This window comes from Ursus arctos, unplaced genomic scaffold (genome assembly GCF_023065955.2).
Source record: "Ursus arctos isolate Adak ecotype North America unplaced genomic scaffold, UrsArc2.0 scaffold_36, whole genome shotgun sequence".
NCBI classification, from domain to species: Eukaryota; Metazoa; Chordata; class Mammalia; order Carnivora; family Ursidae; genus Ursus; species Ursus arctos.
Window position 1 is genome coordinate 13198302 of NW_026623050.1, and position 21521 is coordinate 13219822.

The window sequence follows — 21521 nt, forward strand, 5'->3', positions numbered from 1 at the left end:
ATGAAAGTATTAGGAATCATACATCGTGTCATAATTTGTAAGTTATTTTTACCTTTTAAAGTTAATTTTCCTACCACACTTACCCTTTGAAGAATATTTTCTACTTTTCATCTTGTCTCTCTGTTTTATGTCTGTAATTTTTTTCTCCCAAAGATATTCACAGTCTCTTCTCCCCCAGAGATGTTTGAGGGTCTTACTGAAGTCTGAGTTCTCTCCAGATTTTCTCCATTTGATTTTCATTTTCGTTTGTCACCTGTGGCAGCGCTCTTTGAGGATTTTTGAACTGTGCTTCACGTGGCCAGTTTTCCGACATCAAACTTGTGTGTTGTTACCTTCGGTCAGATGGGCTCCAAGTTACCCTTCAGCTTCGAAGGGGAGGCTTAAAGATTACCGTCCTGTGTGTGCACTTTTAACTGTTGATAAATGATGTGATCATGTGCCTCTGCTTGCCTCTTTCTGGTGGTCGTTAGCTTATAGTGAAGCCCAAATTCTGTCCGGTGAGTAAAACTCTAGATAGCTCAGCAGACGATAGTGTCCTGCAAAATGTAATTTTTAGATTTACAAATTGCACACATTTTTTTGAATTATTCTTTTTATGTCTCCAGTTATATTCCCCTACTCTATTCTCACTTTTTTACCCTCTGAGATGATATATATAATTTATGAATCTCAGCAATAGCAGCAAATTCTTTTTTTTTTCTTTAAAGTTTGCTGTAAGGTTGTGATTAAAATGCCAAAGCATTTTAATTCTGGACAAAGTTGGTGCCTATGGTAGAAAAGACGGAATACTATTTGTTATTTAATTTCCATTGCTTTAACTTTCATCCTAACCCAGACTTGCAGGGCCAGTTTGGATATCTCCTTAGGAACCCATTCCTTGGCAAATCCATTCTTATTCTTGTCCCATCAGGATTAATTCTTCACTCCCCTGTGCTATAGATAAAATAAGAATATTAATTATGAATATATAATAGTAATGATAATTGTATTTGGCACTTCCAGGCACCATGCTAAGTATTTTCCATATAATAGCTAGCTTAATTCTAATAATAACACTGTGAGTTAAGTATTATTATTGCCTCCATTTTATACATAAGGAAACAAGTGCAGACAGACTGCAGATGGGATCTGACCTCAGGTCTCTAACCACAGAAACTTATCAGCCACTCATGACTATTACTTTAAAAGAAAGATTGTGGTTTATTCACCATTTTATTCCCAGTCACCCAAATTCTTGTCACATGGTAGGTGCTCAGTGATTATTTGGTGAATAAATGACTACGAAAGGAAATTCTTCACATCAGTAATTACTTAGTTAAACTTACAAGTAGTTCTGGGACCTACTAACAACTACAACTCATCAAAAAAATAGCTCTTTTATCTTTATTTAGTCTCATCTTGACCTCCTGTTTCTTGTTACTCTAAACCAATACTTTTATGTTTCTTAATGCTTCTTAGGTGCTCTTTCCCCCCTTCCTGCTCAGTGAAGATGTGGGGATGTTGGAGGGGACCCTGCTTGGTTATGTACTGGCAGAAGATCCTTATTCTGATTTCGAGGTCCTGAGGGCACTCTTCCCCCTCCCATCACACCTGCCTAGAAAGCCCCTTCATCTTCTAGTCTTGAGCAGAGCAGAGCACCAGCCCCTGAGTCATGTAGTCTGCTTGGATTTGACGCGTCTGCCTTTTACAACTGGGAACTCCATCATCTCTGGAGACTTGAGTAAGAAAAGGCTCACCTCATAGAGGTCACGTTTATGTAGGAGTCTAAGTAGAGCTCCTTTTCCTTTACAGAATACACACACTCAGAAACACTGTTATGGGTTGAATTGTGCCTTTCCCTACTCCCAAAAGATGTTAAGTCCTAACCCACATACCCGTAAATGTGACCTTATTTGGAAATAGGATCTTTGCATATAATCAAGGTCATTAGGGTGGGCCTTAATTTAATATGACTGTGTCCTTGTAAAAAGGGGGCATTTGGACACAGAGACACACATATGGAGAATGTCATGGCAAGATGAAGGCAGAGATCTAGGAGATGCATCTCCAAGTTGAGGAACACCAAAGACTGCCAGCAAACCACCAGAAGCTGGGGGGGGGGGCATGGAACAGACTTTCCCTCACTGCCCCCGGAAGGAGTCAACCCTGCCAACATCCTGACCTCAGACTTCTAGGCTCCAGAACTGTGGAAAATAAATTTCTGTTGTTTAATCCATCTAGTCTGTGGCACTTCATTATGGAAGTCAGAGGAAATGAATGCAATTATCTATCTATATTTGGGCATCTCCCTGTGTAAAGCATAGATGAAATCCAAAAATACACCAAGAAGTTATCTAAGTAGCTACAATAGTTGTCATGGACAGATGCAAGCATGAGTACTGTGTTACCATTAGGCCCTCACAGACAGCCTGTTCATTCATTTTTAACTTACAGTTCTATGAACTGTCTTTTTGTTTTTCAAATCCATAACTGTAACAAATGATTGAAAGGGCCAAGAGGAGTTTCCATCTAGACACTGACCTGGAAGGTAGCAGTATACACTGATAAGATGGCAAGGCAGGAGAAGTCAGAGAACCCAGGAATAAGTGTCAGAGACAGTCAGGGAACATTGCTGCATATAGAGAAGCCACACTGAACAAGATGAGCAGGGAGGGCCTGGCTCGTCATGCATACACTCTGCCTGGAGTCTCCCTTCCTCTAACTCTCCAGAGCCCGTTCCTTCATCCCATTCCCTATCTTTGCTTTGATTTGCTCCAGCTATTGTCGTACAGGCTTATATTCTGGTTTCACTTTTCTAATTGTCCTTTCTGGCTCCACCATGCTCTCCTTTTTGAATTTTTAACCTGGTAAGTCCAATGGTTCAGTATGTATCCTACACCCAAACAAGTTTTTCTTCCAAGCTCCCTCCTGCCAGCCAAGGGAAATAGGACTCATTTGTTAAAATGCCCACAACCACAAAAAGCAAAGTGATCAGGAACTCATTAGGGTGGAGGCGTACATTCTTGAACACATGATTATCCTCAAGGACATCACTGTATTTTACAAAGTACTATGATTATCACAGTGACCCTGGGTCATAAAAATATTAAAAAGACAGCTACATGTGTAATCATACAGCTTAGGAAAGCTTCTACTTTTGCTGTATAAATCATTAAAAGCTCAGTTGCCTTAAAGTCATGGTGTCTGAATTAACTCCGTATGGGTATTGGAGAGCTGTTTCTGCCTCTCTGTGTTTTGTGTTCTCTCCCTCTCTCTTTCTTTTTTTTTCCTTCCTTCTGCTTCCCCTGCTCCCACTTTCTTTCCCACTGGGGTCACACACACACACACACACACACACACACGCACACACACACTCCTCCTTTAAAGATGTGGGGCCATCCTTACAAATACACATAGACAGGACTGAAGGAAGCTCACTTGCTCAAAAGAATCCCCACAGTCACCTGATGGCCATTTACTACTTTCCAATTTTTGTTTCAGCTCTAGTACAAATGACGTATGGCATCGTGTGAGCAGATATTGCTGTGGCAGGATTATATGTAACGCCTCACCTTGGGCTATAGATCGACTTTGAACAACAACAAAAGAGGCGTGTTGGAATGAAGCCATTGAAGTTGACATTATTGTAAAAAAAATTGACCTATTCTTTAAAGACAGTTTGTTACTTCAGCTGTTACTAGTTGATATTCTACACACTATTTGAAACATACTGGCTACCTGGAACCGTGCCTGTGGATTACCCAGTTTACTGGAAAGAGCACTGATTTGGTATTTAGACAAATCTAGATTACTCCAGGCCCTGGCGCTTCTGCCCTGGGGCAAGTTTACTGCTCATTCCATGCCTCAGCTTTATCTATAAGATAATAAACTGTTGTCACAAGATGGTTATGCAGATCAAATAAGGTGATACATGATAGCACTTAGCTCTGTCCTAGCACGAGTAAGCCCTGATTTTTATTTTCTTTCTGTTTGCTTTGTTTAATCTGAATCAATTTCTGACTGATGTCACTAATATATAGAAAGAAAAAAAGATGTAAGGACACCTTTACCTTCAGGTTACTTCAATGTAGGCTCCTCCTTTCCTTGGTTAGGGTTTTGACACTTTTGAGTTCATCAGATGAATTAATTCTCACTCCAGAAAGCTGAGACTAGGAGCCCCTCCCTAGTGAATGAAATGCAGACGGTGGAGGTTCCTTGAGGAGACTTAGGGGAGGGGGTGAAATAAAGATAAAGGAGAAGCAGCAGAACAAATCCTGGCAAGCTGAGTTCAGTTGGCCAGAGGCCAGATCCTCCGTGGCGTGCCCAAGTAGGTCTCTCAACATAAAGATGGGGAAAGGGGGCAACTATTTGCTTCAGAGTTTTGCCTAATGATGAATAAATAACTATGAATAAATAACTCTCTTTGTATCCATCACAGCTTTTAACAAATTGCCTTACATATGGCAAGCTCTCAGTAAGTATTTAATGAATGGATGATTTATTCAATTAATCACTGAATGTTAAATTGGAAGGGCCCTGAAAGATCATATAATCTCAAACTGTCACATTACAGCTGGGAAGCTGAAGCCCAGAAACTCTCACTTGTGAGCATACTAAGACTAGGACCCAAACTACTGACTCCAAGACGCTGTAGCACAGACCTTCATTTCAGACTAGAATCAGAGAACGCACTGGGACCAAAGATCCACTTATTTCCTAATTAAAAGCACCCCAACCTTCAGATTCTGTTTCTGTCTTAAAAGCTCAGACCGTCTGGATATCCTATCGTGTGCTTTGCATTCAGATCTCTCCATGTGGTCCTAGTGAAGTTGAAACAAAATTGGGATAGAGTTGATGGTCATGAATATATACTGAAATATTGATGGGGGTCAGTAATTGTGCTCGAAGAGGTCTTATACTGTACAGCTGGCGAGGGAGTTGGCTCAATCTGTCACAAGTGATCTCGTTCCTTTCCCATTTGCCTGCTGTCCTTGGTCCAGATGCTACACTTCATATTCATGCTGTTTACCTCTTTTCCATAGCTTTGTTACCAGCTTTTGTCTAATCAAACTCTACTTTCCTTCAGTACCAGGTGAAGTTATATTTGCTGATGGAGCTCCCCTTCCTCGATTCCTCTAGTCACCTTGTCTGCCTCTCCACTGTACTTAAAGCCTTTGCTGTTCGGACATCACTTTATTCTTTTGTCTCATGTATGGTACAGGATATGTTCTATGCCTCTATCTTCTTTATAAGACTGACCACATATTAAGTGTTCACTGAATGAATGTTTGGGTAAAGTCCACTTAGATTCGAGTTTCCAGATAAAATCATAATACCCAAGTGAAATGTGAATTTCAGATACACAATGAGAAAGTTTTTAGTATAAGTTTGTTCCAAATAATACACAAAACTTACTTACATTAACGGAAAACTCATTGTGTATCTGAAATGCACATTTAAGTGGGTATTCTATATTTTTATTTGCTAATTCTGGCAACTCTAACTTGGATCTGTTTTCACTTCAGACCTCTTAAAGAAATTCTTCTTTGGCATAAAGACTATTTGGGAATTAAGCAACCTACTCAACATTCACCTTCTAACCCTTGGAGCATAGGTCTTGATTTTTCTGCTCCAGCTTTTGCTGTTTGATCCTCACCCCCTCATTTACTAGAATTTACTGTAACATATTTTCTTTTTATATAGAATCTGATGTATACAAAGTTGTATATCTTGGACTGAAATTCACAATACATTTTACTAATCCTGGATTTCCATGGTTACGTATAAGAACAATTAGCATGTAAAATTCAAACAAAAATAACCCCACTGCCAAAAACTGAGATATAAATGCCTAAACATCAGTATTCTGTCAGCTCTGTGAGGGTGACCTGTGCTGCCCTCTGCCTCTCATCTCTAGTGCCTAGCACAAGGTAGCCTGCGTTCTATAAATAACTGGCTCACGGTCTGCCTTCTCTACTCTCATCCATCCTTTTACAGACATTAGAGTCACAGGCCATCAGGACTTCTTCCTTTGCATGCTGCTTTTCTAAGTTAGTGATTCTCAAAGTGTGGTCCCTGGACCAGCCAGTCTGAGTCATACTGGGGAACTTGTTAGTCTTGGGTTCCTTCTCAGTCCTATGCCTGAGAAGCTCTAGGAAGGGTCAACAATCTGCATTTTAACAAGGCCTCTGGGTAATTCTGACATGTTTTTAAAGAGACACTAGGACAACAAATGGTTTCCTATGTTCTTACGTGTAAGATGCAGATAATGGATATGCGGGTAATTTTCACACTGCTTACATGTAGTTGATGCAAATAAATCAAAGTCACTAGTCTGATTTTACTAGGCTTTTCCTCTGTTTTACTGTTTTTTTTCTTTTCTCCTCCCATTTGTCTTTTTCCTCACAAAGTAAGCCTTGTTTCTTAACTTTTACCATTAGATACGTTGAAAAAAAGTTCTGGTCATCTTTCCTCTTTTCCTCCCCCTTCTTCTCTTCCTCACTCCCTTCCTCTTTCCTCTTCTCCCCCTTTTCCTTTCCTCTCTCTTTGGCTGAAATTTTCAGTTTAGCCACTGAAATCCTTCAAGTAATTCTCCCATCCTTTCTCTCACTCACATAGATGACCTTGGACTAGCATCTTCTTTACTAATGCTGAAAACTCCTTCTCAGCTCACCCAAACTGGCTGCTCTTAACCAGCCTTTTTTTTTTTTTTAATTTTTAATTTGTTATATTAGTCACCATACAGTACATCCCCGGTTTTTGATGTAATGTTCCATGATTCATTAGTTGCATATAACACCCAGTGCTCCATGCAATATGTGCCCTCCTTACTACCCATCACCGGTCTATCCCAGTCCCCCAGCCCCCTCCCCTCTGAAGCCCTCAGTTTGTTTCCCAGAGCCCACAGTCTCTCACGTTAACCACCCTTTCTTGTCCCCCTTTCTAGTTCTGTAGCTTCTACACACTTCTCTCTTATCATTTGGCTCTGCCTTAATCTTTTAGATCAGCTAGTGCTTGCTATTCTAGCAAGTCACCGCCTAACAAACAATCCCCACTTGAAATATGCATTACCATCACTAAAATCCACTTTTCATTACCATTACTCCCACTTTTTCCAGGCAGGGATGCTTTTAAATTCACACACATAATTGAGGAAATGAAATTTGTCGCTTATGCTTTCCAGAATTGGCCATTCACTGAGCTTCTATATATCTAATTCATAATTACTTTTGTTTCCTACATAGGACAATACTTCTATTTCTTATTACACGAAACTGTGCCCCAGCAGTTTATCCCTTCAGGAGATGTCAGTTAGAACAAGTATTTCCTAATTCTTATCCTGCATTCGTCGTTTAAAAAAAAAAACAAAACAAAAAACTGTCTGAGCATAACCCATAGGCTAGACAGAAATTAAAACCTTTCTTTGGTAATTGATTCTTTTTTTTTTTAAAGGTTTTATTTATTTATTTGACAGAGAGAGACAGCCAGTGAGAGAGGGAACACAAGCAGGGGGAGTGGGAGAGGAAGAAGCAGGCTCATAGCGGAGGAGCCTGATGTGGGGCTTGATCCCAGAACGCCAGGATCACGCCCTGAGCCGAAGGCAGACGCTTAACCGCTGTGCCACCCAGGCGCCCCTGATTCTTTATTTTTTTACATAAATTTCACCATTTAAAAATAGACATTTCAGTGGTTTTTAGTAAATTCACAGTATTATGTAAACATTACCACTATCTAATTCCAGAACATTTCCATCACTTCAAAAAGAAACCCCCTAATAGCAGTCAGTCCCAATGTCTTCCTCTAGCTCCTGGAAACCACTGAGCTACTTAGTGTCTCTGTAGACTTGCCTTTTCTGGACATTTCATTTAAATGGAACACACAACATGTGACTTTTTCAGTCTGGCTACTCTCATTTAGTATAGTTCATCAATGTTTTAGCATTTATCGGTACTTCAGTCTTCTTCATGGCTGCATAATAGTTCACTAAAAGAATATACCACATATTGCTTATCCATTTATCAGTTGATATAATGAATAGTACTACTATAAATATTTGTGGTGAGGTTTTTGTGTGGATACTTCTCTTGAGTTTCATACCTACGGATGGAATTGCTGGGTCGTATGGTAACTTTATGTTGAAAATTTTGAGGAACTGTCAAATTGTTTTCCAGAGAGGCTGCCACATTTTACATAAGCAATTATGAGGGAATTTTTTCACATTCTAACACTTGTTATTTTGTGGGGGTTTTTTTTGTTTTTTGTTTTTTTTTCACTATTATAGCCAACCTAATGGTTATGGAGTGGTACCTCATTATGGCTTTAATTAGCATTTCTCTAATAAATAATGGTGTTGAGAATCTTTTCATGTGTTTGTCATTTGTGTATCTTGTTAGAAACGACTATTCAAATCCTTTGTCAGTTTTTAAATTAGGTTGTGTTTTTATTGTTAAGTTGTAAGAATTCTTTATGTGTTCTGGTTACTGTTCTCTCTCTCTGCATATATATATTATATATATACACACACACATATATATATATACACATTATATATATACACACATATATATAATATATATACATATTATATATAATATATACACATATATAATATATATTATATTATATATAATATATATTACATATATACATATGTATATAATATGTATACATATATTATATATACATATATATTGCATTTTATTTTATGTATCAGATGTGCAAACATTTTCTCCCATTCTGTGGGTTTTCTTTTCATTTTCTCCATTGTGTTTTTTGACACACAAAACATTTTAATTATGCTAATGTCCAATTTATTATTATTTTATTGTTGTTGCATGTGTTTTTGGTGTTATTTTTAAGAAACCACTGCCTGATCCAAGCTTATAAAGATTTACCCCATGTTTCCTCCCTAAAGTTTTATACTTTTAACTCTTACCTTCAGGTCTTTAATTCATTTTGAGTTAATTCTTATATATGGTATGAGGTAGTGGTCCAAATTTATACTTTGCATATGGATATTCAGTAGTCCCAACACCATTTGTTGAAAGGACTATTTTTTTCCAATAGAATGTGCTTGGGATCCTTTGTTGAAAATCAGTTGAATGTAGACATATGAGTTTTTTTGTGGACTCTCAATTTTATTTCATTTATCATTTTATGCTGGTACCACACTATTTTGATTACTGTACCTTTGTACTGAGTTTTGAAATCAGGAAGTGTGAGTCTTCCAACTTTGTTTTTCATTTTCAAGATTATTTCGGCTATTTGGGGTCTTTTGAATTTCCATATGAATTTGAGGATTAGCTTGTCCATTTCTGCAAAAATGGCAATTAAAATTTTGATAGTGATTGCACTGTATCTATACATGAATTTGGTAAGTAATGCCATCTTAATGATATTGAGTCTTCAAATCTGTGGACATGGGATATCTTTCCATTTGTTTAGGTCTTCTTTAATTTCTTTACACAATGTTTTGTAGTTTTTACTGTATAGGTCTTGTACTCCCTTAGTTAAATTTGTTCCTATGTATTTAATAATTTTAAATGCTATTTTAAATGGAAATTATCTTTATTTCATTTTCAGATTGTCCATTGCAAGTGTAAAGAAATCAATGGAGTATAGAATTGTTGAATCACTATAGTGTACACCTGAAACTAATACAACACTCTATGTTAACTAACTGGAATTAAAAAAAAAATAAAGAAATCTGTGGATTTTTGCATATCATTCCTATATCCTGCAACTTTGCTGGATTACTTTATGAGCTCTTGCTTATGGTGTGTGTTGTGTGTGTGTGTGTTTAGGATTTAGGATATTAAATACCATGTTATCTGCAAATAGAAATAGCTTTATTTCTTCCTTTCCTATTTGGATGCTTTTTATTTTATTTATTGTCCTTGCTTAATTGCCCTGGCTGGAACTTCCAGTACAATGTTTTGTTTTGTTTTTTATTAAGTTTTTAATTTTAATTCCAGGATAGTTAACAATGTTGAATAGAAGTGGCTGGAGCAGATATCCTTGACTTATTTTTGGTCTTAGGGGAAAAGTTCATTCTTTCATAATTAAGCACGATGCTAGCTATGTGTTTTTGTACATGCCCTTTGTCAGTAAGGAACTTCTATTTCTAGTTTATGGAGTATTTTTTTTTAAAAGATTTTATTTATTTATTTGACAGAGAGAGAGAGACAGCCAGCGAGAGAGGGAACACAAGCAGGGGGAGTGGGAGAGAAAGAAGCAGGCTCATAGCAGAGGAGCCTGATGTGGGGCTATATCCCATAACACCGGGATCACGCCCTGAGCCGAAGGCAGACGCTTAACCGCTGTGCCACCCAGGCGCCCCTATGGAGTATTTTTTATCATGGAAAGGTGTTGTATGTTTCCAAATGCTTTTGCCACATCTATGGAGATGATCATTTTAAAAATTCTATTAATAGAATTTATTACATGTATTGATATTTATATGTTGAGCCAAACTTTCATTCCTGGAATAAATCCCAATTATCCATGGTGTGTAATCGCATTAAAGCTGCTGGATTCAGTTTGCTAACATGCTTGCATTTATATTCATAAGGAATATCTATATGTAGGCTTTTATTTCCTGTGGTGTCTTTGTCTGACATTGGTAACAGGGTAACACTGGTCTTGATAGAAAGAATTTGGCAGTATTCCTTTCTTTTCTATTTTATGGAAGAGTATAAGAAAGATTGGTATTAATTCTTTAAAAACATTTGGTAGAATTCACCAATGAAGCTATCTGAAAAGAAAATCCTAGGATTTTCTTGTTTTTTTGATTACTAACTCCATCTCTTTCCTTGTTTTTTTAAAATTTTTTATGTAAATTCGATTTAATTAACGTACACTGTATTACTAGTTTCAGAGATAAGAATTCAGTGATTCATCAGTTGGCTACAACACCCAGTGCTAATTACTTCAAGTGCCCTCCTTTAATGTCCATCACCCAGTTACCCCATCCCCCTCCACCTCCCCTCCGGCAACCCTCAATTTGTTTCCTGGAGTTAAGAACTCTTATAGTTTGCCTTCCTCTCTGTTTTCCTCTTATTTTATTTTTCCTTCCCTTCCCCTGTGTTAATATGTTTTGGTCAGTTTTTTTATTTCTTCTTGAATCAGTTTTGGTAGTTTGTATATTTTTATAACTGTATCCATTTCACCTGGGTTATCTAGTTTTTTGGCATATGGTTGCTCATAGTATACTCTTACATATATATTTTGTATTTCTGTATAGTAACACATATTTTTATTTCAGTAGTAACATCCTCACTTTCATTCCTGATTTTAATAATTTGAATGTTCTCTCATTTTTACTATGTCTGTAAAGCTAAAGGTTTGCCAATTTTGTTGATCTGTTCAAAGAACCAACTTTTGGTTTAATTGATTTTCTCTATAATTTTTCTGTTCCCTTTCCGTGTCCTAATTTTTATTATTTCCTTCCCTATACTTGCTTTGGGTTTGGTTTGCTCTTATTCTTCTAGTTTCTTAAAATGCAAGGTTTAGTTATTGCTTTGAGATCTTTGTTATGTTTTAAAGTAGGCATTTACAGCTATAAATTTCCCTCTCAGTACTACCTCCCATACCTTTAGTATGTTGTATTTTCATTTTTATTTATCTTAAAGTATTTTCAAATTTCCCTTGTGACCTCTGACCCATTAGTTATTTAGAAGTGTTAATTTTCTATAAATCTGTGAATTTTCCATATAAAGACAGGCCTTCTGAGCAGGTCTTCAGGGAGCCATGAGACAGACCAAAGAAGTCTAATGTGTTGCATTCTGCTTCCTCGGGTATTGGTACCTGGAATGTGCGCTGTTATTTTCAAGGCTGCTGTTGAGCTGGGTATTGAAGGATAGGACTAGCTAGTGTAAACTAAGACATAACTTTGCACTTCTTCTTTTAAAATTTAAATTCAGTTGATTAACATATATTGTATTATTAGTTTCAGAGGTAGAAGTCAGTAATTCATCAGTCTTATATAATACCCAGTGCTCATTACATCACGTGCCCTCTTTAATGTCCATCACCCAGTTGCCCCATCCTCCCACCCCACTCCCCTCTAGCAACCCTGTTTGTTTCCTATATTTAAGAGTCTCTTATGGCTTGTCTCCCTCTCTGATTTTGTCTTGTTTTGTTTTTTTCCTCTCTTCCCCTATGATTCTGTGTTTTGTTTCTTAAATTCCACATATGAGTGAGATCATACGATAATTATCTTTCTCTGATTGGCTTATTTAACTTAACATAATACCCTCTAGTTCCATCCACGTTGTTGCAAATGGCAAGATTTCATTTTTTGATTGCTGAGTAATATTCCATTGTATATAGATACCACATCTTCTTTATCCATTCATCTGTCGATGAACATCTGGGCTCTTTTCATTATTTGGCTATTGTGGACATTGCTCTTAAAAACATTGGGGTGCAGGTGCCCCTTCGGATCACTACATTTGTATCTTTGGGGTAAATACCCAGTAGTGCAATTGCTGAGTCGTAGGGTAGCTTATTTTCAACTTTTCGAGGAACCTCCATACTGTTTTCCAGAGTGGCTGCACGAGTTTGTATTCCCACCAACAGTGTAAGAGGGTTCCTGTTTCTCCAAATCCTCTCCAACATTTGTTGTTTCCTGAGTTGTTCATTTTAGCCATTCTGACAGGTGTGAGGTAGCATCTTGTTGTGGTGGTTTTGATTTGTATTTCCCTGATGCTGAGTGATGTTGCAGTTCTTACTGAGAGTTAGCCAATTTTTCTGTTTGTTTTACCAAACGTTAATCTTGATTGCTGCAAGCTTTCAGTTAGATTCTAGAATTCTGAAAATGTTGATTCCAATAGCTTTGCCATAATTTTCATTGCTTTTATGGAGGGGCAAACTTTTGGAGTCTTTAATTTTTCATTTTCTGTAACATCTGAGAATTGATTCTTGAAGGAAGATGAGATCCTCCCTTTCCTGGATAGCTTGAGAAATGGTTTGCACACACTGGGTGTGTTTAGTTTTGCCAGAAGTGGAAGGATTCACATGGGGTCCTCTGTAGCCCTGTGCATCTGTATTAATCCCATATGGAATATATAGTATTCTAAGTATTTAATATTATGATTCACAACACTAAATGTGACCAATATCAGTAATAATACAATTAATCAAATCATAAATTTATAGTCTTTTAAAACTCTAGCAACAGTCATGTATTTTATCAGTTTATTTTTTTATCTCTACCGTATTGTGTAAGGGAGATATATTTTTAATCTTCCAACATAGAGGGTAAAAATATGCTTATGAGACAGTAATTCAGACTGCCTTCAGAGAGATTCTGCTATTGTCAAAGGTTATTGGGAAGAGTAATTGCTCAAAAACATGTTATACGGAGAAAATCTTGCTAGGAGTGGTTATTCCTCTTTATGGAAGGGAATGAGAAAATACTTAGGAATTCTTTGCCTATCAACTAGTATCTCCTATAGAAAAGAGAAGAGCATAGATTATGAAGCTACTTTGGCAAACAGCACTAGACTGGGAATCAGGATATAGTTTAAATTATGACTGTGTTACTAATATATTGTATAGCCCCTAATACTCTATAAAGATCAATTTGTTATATAGTTACTGAAGGGATTTTTAGACCCAAGCTACAAACAGGTGACAATGACATTGGATCCATTCTGCTGGATAATGCTTATCTTTTGTGAATCAAATGAATACATATACATATACAAGATATACAACAAAATACATATACAACATATGTATATACATATGCAACAAAATACCTCCAGCCTGAAAAAAATTTTGTGTCCTTGAACAGGGTTTTATCAGAGTGGTTCAATGGCAATAGCTAGGTTCTATAATACAACTCCAGTCTTAAGAATGAGATTGAACTAGAGACGGATCTAACCGTAGTATCCTAGAATCCTAGTCAAGTTCTCAGTGTAGTCCAGCTTTGTTTTGGCTGCCAGGCCTCAAGGTTACTAATATTTTTGTATGTTCTTTTCTAAGTGTAAGAACACAGGATAGATATCTTGAAGCTGTCTGCTGTGCTTATTGGTCCAACATGCAATAGTTATCCCAGGAGTATGTGACAAACCTCAGAGGAATTCTAACTTGCCAATATTGGAAAACAGACCATCATGATAATGTTCCTAATAATTGTCCCACTTGTCCTTCTTTCAAATTGAAGTATATAGGGAGGCAAGGAGTTGTGTAAGAAGATCACTGGACTAGGACAGAAGGGGAGGGAATGTTAGTCCTGCTCTGCTGCTAGCTAATTCTGTGGCCTTAGCTACTTTACTTGGCTTGTTACCCTGGTCCTGCATCTATAAAGTGGACTAGATAAGTGGCTGTCCAAGTGTGATGTGCAGAACTCAAAGGGTTCTGTGCAATTGCTTCAGGCTGTTTAAGGATGTGAGGATGGTCTGAACAGGTGGGATTCCATCACTAACCCCCTTTCAACCAGAACAGTTCTACTATTGTTTATTTTATAGATTTGAGCTTCCGGGTATGAAGCTCTTTGAGGGAGGATTCTGAGGCTGTGAAAGTCTATTATAAATCTCTTTGGCCGAGTGTTACTGAACTCCATGTTTCTAGCTTAAACATGACAAAACTATACAACTTTAAAATTAATGGGAGTTGTACAAGTAGCAACCAAAGAACCAGCAGCACCCTTTAAGAAAGGTCAGTGGTTAGAAGGAACTGTGGGACGATGTAATGTGTGGAGTATGCTTGTCAAGTGTGCAATTTATTGATAACGATGATGACACAAGTATTCTGACAGTAGCTAGATATTTTTGGTGTATGCGTGTTCTTTTTCGCTGTAGTGCATTTTTATTTTTGTCATATTTTGCCAAACAATAAATAAAGAAAGCATTAATATTCATGAGAGGTTGCAGGAAGAAAATGTAGAGTTTATTTTGCTCTCAGGGACACAAACCACTGAAGAGAAGATGCTGTAAACTCATACAACAGTAATAATGATCTACCTAATTCTCCAGGGTACATTAAAGGCACACAGAGTTGTCTAAACTCATTTATGAGAGTGAAGCACATTGTAAGGCACCATATCTCACCTTTATGTGCCTTGATTTGACCCCCAGAGTATACCTGAACCTTTTCAAGTTTTCCCACACATAGCAGAAACTTGAACTTGGGTACGAAGCCAAAAGGACTTCTTAGTACTATAATATGAATTATACTTAGCTGCCAATATTTATATTCCCCCTACTATATTGTGCTTTTCTTAAGGACAAGGAATCTGAGTTCCCTAAAGTGCCTACCATAGTATTTCATAGCATTATGCCCATAGTTGGAACTCAGTACAAGTTTGTCAAAGTGAAAAGTTAAGGGAGGTGAGATATAGATCAAAATTTCATCTTCAGGCTTAAAAGCATTTCTGCAGAACCCATGCAGGTTTTCTGATCCTGGTTTACTGGTTGTCGTGCTTAGGCTGAGGCCAGTGGCAATGGGCCAGGCCCTGCCTTGGCACCTCCCCACATGTCACCTGATGAGTCAGTTGAGAACTGATGAGAGCTTTCATTCCAAGCAACAGGGAAGGTGCTCATCAACTTCTTCCTCACTTAGGAAAGAGTGGGCAACTCAGCTGAAAGCCCCTTCAGTTTTTGTGCATGATAAGAAGATCATATCTCTTCATTGGAAGTCTTGCCCCCGAAATGCTGCCTGTGTTGTTCTAATGAACAGCCAGGGCTGAGAAACATAAAGACTTAGAAAAAGTGTGGGCTTTGGAGTTCAGGTCCAAGGTTCAAATCCTTCTACGGTCACTTATTCTCTGTATGATATTGAGTGTGGAACAGTGGTTAAGAGCCTGGCTGTTGGAGCCAGACTGCTCAGGTTTGGGGAAGTAACTTAGCCTCTCTGTCTAGTAGTTTCCCATATGGCAAATAGGTATGATACTAGTGCTTGCCTCCTTGACTTATTATGAAGATAAGGTATTATATATGTAAGATATAAAAATATATATAGGAAAGAACTTAACACCTGGCCCATTGTATATCCTATACAAATATTTTCTGTTATTATTATTGCTGTTTTTCCACCTAAGGTTCAGTTACATCATCCGTCAAATGAGGTTGTAATATTTACCTTTAAAATTTACATGAGGCTTTGAAATAACATTTTTCTAAATCCCTGACATATCACAGGTGTTCAGTAAATTGAAGCTGTTATTTTTTTAAAGATTTTATTTATTTGATAGAGAGAGAGCACAAGTAGGAAGAGCGGCAGGTAGAGGGAGAGGGAGAAGCAGACTCCCTGCTGAGCAGGAAGCACAACTGGGACTCGATCCCAGAACCCTGGGATCATGACCTGAGCTGAAGGCAGACGCTTCACCGACTGAGCCACCCAGGTGTCCCTGAAGCTGTTATTTTTATAACAGGATTATTGTAAGTTCTGATCTCAGTTACGTGATGTGCGGTTGGAATAAGCTGATGTTCTTCTACATGGAGAGTGATGTGTCATCCCCAAAGAGGGGCACATGGGTAATCTTATCATTTCCCAAATCTTATCATTTCCCAGTTGTCTCTGTACACGCTTTTAACCATGATCTCCCAGAGGGGAAAATTTGTTGGTTGGCTTCTTGGTATTTTGCTACTGAAGTAGACTTACGGGCTTTTGGTTCCATCTCTGAACTAGAACCTCTGATAGGGAATCTAGGGTTTGATAATAGCCATACCCCTGAATTCAGGTAAGTTATTTCATCTTGCTGGCATTCAGATTATTCTTAGGTAAAACGGGGGCTGTGATGGAGAGCAGGGGAGGACTGACTGCACTGGTATAGGAAAGCACTTAGCATAATACTTCTGGCTGCTTCAGGATATTTTGCTCCCCTCTTTTCTTCATCTATAAACTTAAGCCTTTCCACTAGTTTTATCTTTTTAAGATCATTTCTAACTTAAGCATTAGTCTCAATATGATATTATAGATTTGGTGTATTTTATGTTTTGGCATCAAAATTGAATTTTTGCATCTTGATTTCTCATGTCATCTGAGGAATTTTACTCCAACAGCACAGTATTTTAATGCTGTTGAATATTAATATTTATGTTTTAACATTTAGTTAAAACAGATTTCCCTGACTATGGAGAAAAGGGCAGATATTTGAAACACGTACATAATAATTGCTATTTGCCAAAAATTCAAATTCATTGATTAGTCACAGCCAAACATTTTGGGATCATCCAAGGATTTAGGGAAATTAATCCAATTATATGGATATATTTCCTTTGTGATCCTACTGATGACTGTTTGGGGCAAAATAGAATATGAAAACATAAATATGGTTCAGAGAGAAATCTTTTAAGCCAAAACATTATGAAGGGTTTTGCTATAATCCATTCAGAAATTCTGAAAGGTAGATTGGATGTATCATTCTTGCTTAACCACTGAGGAAATTAAAACACCAAAAGAATGAGAGATTCATCTATCTCCTAGCAGGGCAGGGACAGAGCCAGGATTAGAATGCAAATGGCACTGTTATCCAGACTTATATAAAACAATGTGCAGCCCAAAATGTATATTCAAAAGACATTCCTAGTGTTAAATGGTTCTGTTGGAGTGTATTTTCCCTCTTACTATTCAATAATCCATTCCTATTTAGCTCTTGTAGGCCCTGTAAGAACCACAGAATGTTGAACATATAAAGGGCCTTGGAAATCAGAGTCTCTCTCCTGGATTTCACAAAGGAAACAATTGAAAGCAAGAGAAAAGAGAGACTGTGGCCCACATGGCAAAGCTAGACTATGTGTATGTGGTCACCACCTGCTGAGTAAAAAGTGTCCATATATATATATATATATATATATTTTTTTTTTTTTTTTAATCCTGAAAGCTTTATTTTGTTTGCTCAGAACTGCGATAGGATTCTTGTGCCCTCTCTCTCCTAGCTGTTTTCAGTGCATTCTGGTTCCAAATATATTCTAAGGCCAAGAGCACTGAGAGGAAATACTGCAGACATGACCCAGAGCTGGGCTTGATTTAGATTGTGGAACCAGCAGTATTGGGGTGGGGATGGGAAGGGAGGGAGGAGAGAAGAAAATGCTGAAAAAAGAACTCTCTAAAATCAACTTAGACCCAAAGCATTGCTTACCAAATGTGTGGCTCGCTCATTAGGACCTTCTAGTTCTGCTTGAATCTGCTTGGGTAGACATAGAGGCTAATTGGGGTAGTCCCGGGAGGAAAAGATGTCCTTGACTTTCTCAGGGTCCCAGGCTGAGTCTGAAAACTAAACTGACAGACTAACAGGAGAAAAGCATATGAATTTTCCTAAATTTTTACATTTACATGGAAGCCTTCACAAGACCAAGAAGCTTTTATACTTTTTAGAAGAGGAAACAATAGGATTGTGAAGAATTGATAACACAAAGGGGTTTGGGCTAGTAGTAAGTGGGGAAGAATGTTGGAAGATAAGGGTTTGTTTAACAAGGTTTGTTTATGCAGATTTCTCAACCCCCATTCCCTCTCTTCTTTCCTAGGAGGGTACTTGATCAGGGGATATTTTATCTCTGGCCTTTAGGGCAGAAGGGCAAGGTGGGAAGGTCAGAGTGACCTTCCTGCTTCTGTCATTTTCTCAGACTTCTTCAGCTGAAGATATTCAGTATGCCAGAGTACCACATTTTGGCGTGTCCTGAACACCATCACTGGATAAAAAATTCTGTAACACACTAGCTTTCTTCCTTGTGGTGCTCTGAGTTGCCTGGCAGGGCAAGATTCCTCAGTATAGACCAGTTGGTTATAAAGAAAAGAACTGGGGTGGAGTCAGGGAGAGGGGTCTATGAATTACAGTTTTGCTGTTTACCACCTCTGTGACTTTGGGCAAGTCACTTAATCACTCTGGAACCCTAAACCTACCCTTAAAATTGGCATAAAAATAGTACGTCCTTCCCAACATTGCCACAATATTGTTGTGACAACATCCTGACTCAGGGGCTATCATAGATTGAGTACTTAACATAATTATTATTATAGTTAACATGGACTTAGGTATGTTGAGGTGTCAACCCATTCTTGCCTGATTTTCTGACTTTGCTTTCTGTAGTTGCTTTATGAAGTTTTAAGGTTCTCAAAGCTGAGCTGCTTAATCAGAAATTTTTCCAGTTGTTCCTTCATGTTCTGCATAATGCTTTATAGACTTTGGTCGAGCTTAATCAAGCAAGGTTTCATGCTAATGAGTTTGGTTGGTATGTGATGAAGAAGGAGCCATAGGGCATATGCATATATATGCAAACTTGGGGGTCAGGATTGAAGTTTTGTTAAATCTGCAAAAACCAGATATTGAGTTAAATTACAAACTAATGGTAATTTGCTCAGGCATCTGAAGGAGAAAAAACAATTTTTAGAGAATAAGTTATTGGTATTCTTATGGTCAACTACGTGCTGGATTGGAAATACTTTTTTTAAAGATTTTATTTATTTATTTGAGAGAGAGAGAGAGATCAAGAGAGCACAGAGCACAAGCAGGGGTGAGGTGTGGGGTGGGGGAGGGGCAGAGGGAAAAGGAGAGGCAGACTCCCTGCTGAGCAGGGAGCCCAACCTTGGGCTTGATCCCAGGACCCCCAAGATCATGACCTAAGCTGAAGGCAGATGCTTAACCAACTGAACCACCCAGGTGCCCCAATACATTTCTTTAAAATAATATTATATTATATAATAATGAAAGCAACCCTTGATCGTTATAGAAAATTTGGAAAATTTAGACTAGAAGTAGCCATTGTTAATTAAAAATTCATTACCTTTTGGTGCATTAATTCAGCAAATATTTAATGTATAGTGTATGTGCGTATCTACTACATAAACATTTTTTAGAAAACTGAAGTTAAACTACTATTTACAGCTGTGGTCTATAGCGAAACCTGTTGACCATAACTAAACCAGAGAAATGGGAATCCCTAAGCCTGAGTAGAGTTTGAGATTTAGGAAGCCATCTGGGGAGAAATGCTATTTTATTTTATTATAATATTTTTATTGAAGTGTACTTGACACACAATGTTACATTAGTTTCAGGTGTGCAACATAGTAATTGGACAATTTTATACATTATGCTGTGCTCACCACAAGTATAGCTACCATCTGTCCCCATCAAATACTGTTACAATGCCACTGACTATATTGCCTGTGCTGTACATTGTATCCTCATGACTTATTCATCCTATAACTGGAAGCCTGTGTCTTCCATTCCTCTTAACTCATTTTCCCTATCCTTCTACCCTCCTCTCTCTGGTAACCATCAGTTTGTCCTCTGTATGTATGTGTCTGTTTCTGCTTTTGGTTGTTTATTTATTGTGCCTTTTTAGATTTCATATACATATGAAATCATATGGTATTTTTTTTTTCTGTCCGACTTATTTCATTTAACTTAGTACCATCTAGGTCTATCCATATTGTCCAATGGCAAGATCTCATCTTTTTTTATGTCTCTCTCTATATACCACATCTTTCTCCCTTCATTTATCAATGGACGCTTGGTTTGGTTCCACATCCTGGCTATTGTAAATAATGCTGCAGTAAAAATGGGGGTTTGGGGAGAAATGCAATTTTCATGCAAAGAGTGGAAGAGGGTTCAAAGTAGAAGAAATACCAAATAGTGAAATCCAGACTAGGACATCTCGCTAATGCATACCTAGGCTGGTGGCCGCATTGGTCTGACTGCTTTCAAAATTCCCTTACCTCTCTGAAGGACTTGTACTCTGGAAACCAGAAAACACTGATGAAAGAAATCGAAGACAACACAAACAAATGGAAAGCTATTCCATGCTCATGGGTTGAAAGAACAAATATTATTAAAATGTCCATACTACTCAGGCAATCTACAGATTTAATGCAATCCCTTTCAAAATACCAACAGCATTTTTCACAGAACTAGAATAAACAATCCTAAAATTTGCGTGGAACCACAAAAGACCCTGAATAGCCAAAGCAACCTTGAAAAAGAAGAACAAAGCTGGAGGTATCACAATTCCAGATTTCAAGTTACACTACAAAGCTGTAGTAATTGAAACAGTATGGTACTGGCACACAAATAGACAGACTGGAACACAGTAGAAAGCCCAGAAACAAATCCATGAGGATATGGTCAATTAATCTTTGACAAAGGAGGCAAGAATATGTAATGAGGAAAAGTCTTTTCAGCAAAAGGTGTTGGGAAAACTGAACAGCTACATACAAAAGAATGAAACTGGACCACTTTCTTATATCATACACAAAACTAAACTCAAAATGGAATAAGCACCTAAATGTGAACCTAGAGAACACAGGCAGTAATTTCTCTGATATTGGCCATAGCAACATTTTTCTAGATAAGTCTCCTGAGGCAAGGGAAACAAAAACAAGAATAAGCTGTTGGAAAACAGTATGGGGTTTCCTCAAAAAATTAATAAAACTATGATATGATTCAGTAATTGCACTACTGAGTATTTACCCAAAGAATATGAAAACAGTAATTCAAAGGGATATGTGCACCCCTATGTTTACTGCAGCACTTTTTAAAATAGCCACATTATGGAAGCAGTCCAAGTATCCATCGATCGATGAATGGATAAAGAAGA

The 21521-nt window shown here is 37.7% G+C and overlaps 1 long non-coding RNA gene across 1 annotated transcript in view; it reads left to right on the forward strand.

Moving 5' to 3' along the window:
* Nucleotides 1-21521, forward strand: part of LOC130542494 (uncharacterized) — a 271209-nt gene that overhangs the window by 40483 nt on the left and 209205 nt on the right. The gene's annotated exons all lie outside the window — the stretch shown is intronic.